At 50.1% G+C, this 6,207-nt stretch overlaps 1 protein-coding gene across 1 annotated transcript in view; it reads left to right on the top strand.

The window, feature by feature from the left end:
- The first annotated feature begins 642 nt into the window (after positions 1 to 642).
- Positions 643 to 6,207, top strand: part of RBFOX3 (RNA binding fox-1 homolog 3) — a 90,609-nt gene continuing 85,044 nt past the window's right edge. The window contains exon 1 of the mRNA XM_024205955.3: positions 643 to 689. The gene's annotated coding sequence lies outside the window, so the exon portion shown is untranslated. The remainder of the gene's footprint in view (positions 690 to 6,207) is intronic.

The raw sequence follows: 6,207 nt of genomic DNA, 5'->3' as shown, positions 1-6,207 counted from the left end.
CACATCTTTTAACTTTTAAAACAGCAGCCAGTACTGTACAGAACTAGTATGGGGGTAGATGGGGCTCGGGGTAGAGACTGAAGTGCACTTTCAGAGCTATGGGAAGGCCAGAATAGAGCATGGTAGGTGCAGGTGCTGCAAGTCAGGCTTGAGGTGTATTGGTAGCATAGACTGGGGGCCCTGGACTCGCAGACCAGGCTGGAAGTGCATTGACAAATGGGAGACATGCAGCACCAACCTGCATCACGTCTGGCTCCACATAGTCCTTTCAGCCCTTCACTGCTGTGAGTGCGAAAATCCACCAAAAACTAGATTGAGAAGATGCTGCTTCTGGTAGTGAAATATACGACATGGAATGTGCCTGTATAGCATGGACTTCAGCCGGCCCAGGAATGAAGCTGAGCTGCCTGACTGCTGGTTCCTTGGTGTTCTTTAGAAAGAACGAAAATGTCTCGTTCACCCTTTCTTTGAAAGGTGGAGAGCAGCAAGCTTTTAACCAGGGCAGGTTTCCCGGAACTCCTAGGGAGATAATACTATGTAGTCAAACATTTTGCCAGTCAATGAGCAAATGGCATTGACTGTAAGCAAGTTAGCGATAATGATAATTGATTTTAATTCTTCTTCTTCCTTCTTTCTTTTCTTAGAGAGTCCAGTGTGAGCACCACAGGGGAAACTTGGCTGAATAAAAGGTACAAAGACACTTTCCTTTTCTGAATAGACATTGAGAGATAAGAATGTGTTTTGTATCTCAGGCTACGTCTGGGGTCCCCATTTGCTCCTCTGTGCGGCATCTGCCAGTGCACTCTGATCGCCAGGCCAGCTGTGTCGGGCTGATACCAGCTGCTGTCTCTGTCTCACTGGCACAATCCACCCTGTTGCTCCACAGGTTATGGGTTAAGCAGCTGGATCACACATGTGGACTGGGGATCTGCCAGCTGGGGAAAGCGAGGTGAATGGCTTGCTCAGTTCCCTTCTGTCTGTCACTGCTGCTGGATGTAGACAAGTAGCTTTTCATGGCTCCAACCAGTGGCAGGAGGCCGAGACTTTCTGGAATGGTGCATGCCAGTGCAGGGAGCTAACTGGGGGATGGGTCTCTGGAGAGGAGGCTTGGCAGCTGGCATGGGTTAGGGATGTTGTGCCCATGAGTTGCTTTGTGCGTGCTGGCATTGCTGACTCTTTGTGCTATATACAGCTATCGAGAATGAGCTGTGCAGGGATTTGTTTAGAGCGCTGGGGAAGTGGGGATATCATATATCTTCATCAAGCTCAGCGCTGGGGCAACTTCCGCTTTTCAGGGAGGCCCCTGCTTTGTGTTCCCAGTGGTATGTAACCTATCACTTAAATAGGCTTCTGTACTAGGTGAGGGCGGATAGCTAATGTGATGCTAATTTTTAAAAAAGGCTCCAGAGGCGATCCTGGCAATTACAGGCCAGTAAGCTAACTTCAGTACCAGGCAAATTGGTTGAAACTATAGTAAAGAATAGAATTATCAGACACCTAGATGAACATGATTTGGGTTCAACATGAAGAGTCAACGTGGCTTTTGTACAGGGTAATTATGCCTCACCAATCTATTAGAATTCTTTGAGTGGGTCAACAAGCATGTGGACAAGGGGGATCCAGTGAATATAATGTACTTGGAATTTCAGAAAGCCTTTGACAAGGTCCCTCAGCAAAGGCTCTTAAGCAAAGTAGGCAGTCATGGGATAAGAGGGAAGGTCCTCTCATGGATCAGTAACTGGTTACAAGGCAGGAAACAAAAGGTAGGAATAAATGGTCAGTTTTCAGAATGGAGAGAAGTAGCTAGTGGTATCCCCAAGGATCTGTACTGGGACCAGTGCTGTTCAACGTATTCATACATGATCTGGAAAAAGGGGTAAACAGTGAGGTGGCAAAGTCTGCAGATGATACAAAACTATTCAAGATAGTTAAGTCCAAAGCAGACTCACTGCAAGAGTTACAAAGGGATCTCACTAAACTGGGTGACTGGGCAACAAACTGGCAGCTGAAATTCAATGTTGATAAATGCAAAGCAATGAATATTGGCAAACGTAATTCCAACTATAGATACAAAATGAGGAGGATCTAAATTAGCTGTTACCACTCAAGAAAGAGATCTTGGAGTCACCGTGAATAGTTCTCTGGAAACATCCACTCAATGAGCAGCAGCAGTCAAAGAAGCGAATAGAATCTTGGGAATCATTAAGAAAGGGATAGATAAGACAGAAAATATCACATTGCCTCTATATAAATCCATGGTACATCCACATCTTGAAAACCGCGTGCCGATGTGATCGCCCCATCTCAAAAAAGATCTATTGGAATTGGAAAAGGTACAGAGAAGGGCAACAAAAATGATCAGGGGTCTGGAACAGCTTCCATAGAAGGAGAGATTTAAAAAACGGAGACTTGTTCAGTTTGGAAAAGAGGCGACTAAGGGGGGGATACAATAGAGATCTATAAAATCATGACTGGTGTGGAGAAAGTGAATAAGGAAGTGTTATTTACCCCTTCACATAACACAAGAACCAGGGGTCACCAGATTAAATTAATATAGGTAGCAGGTTTAAAACAACCATAAGAAAGTACTTCTTCATACAACACACAGTCAGCCTATGGAACTTGTTGCCAGGGGGTGCTTTGAAGGCCAAAGGTATAACCGGGTTCAAAAAAAGAAACAAGAGTGAGGCAAAGAGAGCGGACGTTGGCTCCAGTCACAGGCACGATTTCTAATAAAGGCAGGGCTGGAAGAAGGGCTTAGCAGTGCTGACAGGCAGGGTCAAGGCACCAGCTCATTAACATCCAAACTGGCAGCCCCAAAGAGTTCATGCCCCTTATATACTCCCAAGCAGGCAGAGCATCCAGACCTCCCCACACGTCGGCCTCTCCAGCCCATTCTTTGCTCAGACACACTCAGTGAGAGTTTTGTGAAGTAGACGCCTGCCCCATGGGAAGAATGTTCTCACCACAAGTGGTGTCACATGCATCACAGGCGAACACTGTTTGGCCGTCCTGGCCTGGGGCAGGTCTGAGCCAGTGACCTGGCTCCCACTCCCATTCCCAGCCCCCTGAGCAATCAGTCCCCACGCTGCTCTGCAAGGATAGTTCCCAAATCTGCTCAGAGCCTGATGCGATAAGGAGCTCCAGCATAGTCACTCGGGGAATGGCTTCAATGGCTGGACCTTTTGCAGAAGTGCATTTCTAAAAGAGCTCCCATTTGAAAGCCAACTTTCAGGTCTTGTAGGCTGGTGGCTAAAACCCACCAACCATGTGCGTGATTGTCCCGCCTCCTCCGATTTCCCGTACTGGATGGATTCTTAGCCCAATTCAGCTGTGTCTATAACACTCATCTACGCTGCTATAGTGCCCTTTGTACCAAGGGACCCTAAACTGTGCAAGCAGTATACTCAGCAGTCTCTCCCCTCATCCCTCAAATGTAGCCATCTCTGGGGTGGAATGTACCAGCCATTTCTGCAACAACAATATCTCAAAACAACAAATGCAGCAGAGGGAATTGAGGGAAGGCAGGATGTTTGCTTGGGACTTTAGAGTCCATGACGCTAGCAAAAATTGCCAGGAGATTTGTGGGGCAGATTTTTAAAGAGTCGCAAAAAAAAAAGCTTTAAAAAAATGGAGTTGTGCCCACAAATCAGGTATTTAGATGCTTAGATGAAGGCTAGGACTATAACAGGATTTAAAAAAGAACTAGATAAATTCATGGAGGTTAAGTCCATTAATGGCTATTAGCCAGGATGGGTAAGGAAGGGTGACCCTAGCCTCTGTTTGTCAGAGGGTGGAGATGGATGGCAGGAGAGAGATCACTTGATCATTACCTGTTAGGTTCACTCCCTCTGGGGCACCTGGCATTGGCTACTGTCGGCAGACAGGATACAGGGCTGGATGGACCTTTGGTCTGACCCAGTATGGCCATTCTTATGTTCTTACTCAGATATTTGCATATGCATATACCCAATTCCTGTCTGTCTATACAGGCTAGTCCCACAAAGATAGGCATGCATTGTGGCATTCACCAGTGGGTCTCCTTTGTAGAATGTGTGGCTCTTAGTAAGTGCTGGTCTGGTCTCTGTCTCAGCCAGCAATTCTATCTTTTGCTGCTCAGTGTCCCTCCGGGGCTGTTCTGGGATACAGGTCCAGGACTGGCTCCCATGTGACGAGCACTACCTATTAAATTACCAAGGCCTCATCCCCAGGAGGTCTTGCATCCAAGCACAGGTCTAGCCCATACCTGCTGAGATGTGCTAGGTTCCCAGCACAAGGCATCTGGCCTGTTTCTTCCTGTAGAGAAGTCAGGATGCTGGGTTGGGGAGATTGCCATCGATTCCACGGCTCCGTAATGCCCTGCCTTGAACAGAGGGAGCAGCAGGAGAGCCCGGGCCAGGCAAGGCACAAACCGAGTTGGGAACAGCAAGGTAAACACTGTCAAACAGGAACTAACAGTGGTTTTGTGGTCAAGTTTATTATGGTGATTTGTGTCAGAGGGTCCCAAAGTGATGTAGAGTCATACCCAGGGATCCCTTCTAATGCTCACTGAGAGCCAGCTACCTCCCTGTTCAACATCACACAGCTTAGCCGGGAAGGGAGGAAGGGGAATCCCTGCTGGTAATGCTGGCCATGGAATAGCTAGGAGAAGAAAAACACACACAGCCAAACAGTGACCTGCCTGTATCCTAGCCTCTTCTCCCCAGCAGGACAGCACAAAATCTCCCTCTCCCGCACGGGTTTCCCTTTCTGACCTGGGGAGTCTTGTTAAGGGGAGAGAGGTTTATTTCTAGGCTGTCCTATAGCCCTTCTCACAGACACTGAGGGCTTTAGCCTTGTGTCCCTGTGGCAGGGAAGGGTTACTGGCCCCCTCTTACAGATGTGGAGGGAACTCACCCTGGGGCAGAGCTGGACGTTGCACCCAGTTTCCCCTTGACCCACCCCAGGTCTTCACCACCAGGCCCTCCTCAATTTCTGGGGGGGAGGGGAGGGAGCAGCAGTTGGGACTCGCTCCCCGAGGCGAGGGGTGGGGCTGTGCTTGCAGGGTTCTGGGGGGAAGCGGGGGAGGCCTTGGACACCAAGGTAGGAATGAGTGAAAGCCTGGGTTCTCTTCCCCTGCCTGCCGTGGTGATCACCCTCTCCTGGTGCTGAATTATTAAGCGTGTTGTTTTCTTTTATTGCTGTGCTGGAGGAGAACTGCCTCACACCAGCTCTGCTTTGAATGTGATTATGTGCTGGGGGGGATGTCAGCGCCAGCCGGGCCCCACAGAACTATCTTCCAGCCCTCGCACGCCTTCGCCTTCCCTTGCTCTTATTTATTTGCTTGCTCCTGTGTGTGGCTCAGCGCGCACGGTCCCCTCTCTCTGCAGCACAGTGGGTCCCTCGGAGGAGGGGAGATTTAGTGTCTGACAGAGCTGCTGCACCCGTCGCCTCAGCTGGAGACTGCTCAGGGCCTGCTCCGTGCAGGGACTGTTTATCTTGCCCTGAGGATTCTGCTTCTTTCCTCTGCGGGACGGCACGTGAGCCATAGCAGGGATTTGTCCCCAAAGCCAGCCTCCTCCGGAGAAACAGGGAACTTGCAGGGCAGCAGCAGGGCTCAGGCAGGCATGTGGTAACTCCCCAGAGCCTCTCATTGGAGCAGCAGGGCATTCCTGGGATCCAGGCCCCAGCTCTGGCTTGGAGGGGGACTTGCAGGCATGGTCGGCGGGCAGAGCAGCACGCAGGAGCTTTAGAAGCACAGCATGGGATGGTTATTTTCTTGTAATAGCCCCTTGGCAGCAGAGCTAGAATGTCGTGATTCTGCCCTTCCCTGGCCTATCCTACAAGAGCCCCATGCAATATGAAAAGCTAACACACAGGGACCTTGTCAAGTCCCCGATGTAGCTGGAGGCTCCCAGTCGTCCTGTCCCTCAGCCCGTTAGAATATCCCTAGAGCCATCCCAAAGGAGAACTGATGTGCTTCCAGCTGATCCATTTGTTTGCACCCCTCTGGCCAGAGCCAGCCCATCCCTTTGCCACTGCACTGCCCCCAGCCTAACCAGTGCCTGTCCCTCACAAGTCATTGGTGGGGCCAAGCTGCTGAGCTGTAGCCATTGCCTGGACTTAGAACTGGCCAAACAGCAGGGCTGGGCTACCCACAGCACATGCCCGGGGCAGGTGAATGAGCGAGCGGGCGCAGTGACGGAGTCCGAGCGGCAGGGCTGGGCT

Source organism: Terrapene carolina, unplaced genomic scaffold (genome assembly GCF_002925995.2).
Source record: "Terrapene carolina triunguis isolate 2854851 unplaced genomic scaffold, T_m_triunguis-2.0 Scaffold192, whole genome shotgun sequence".
Taxonomy (NCBI): domain Eukaryota; kingdom Metazoa; phylum Chordata; order Testudines; family Emydidae; genus Terrapene; species Terrapene triunguis.
The sequence above is the reverse complement of the archived record's forward strand: the minus strand, read 5'-3'. Positions and strand labels throughout refer to the sequence as shown.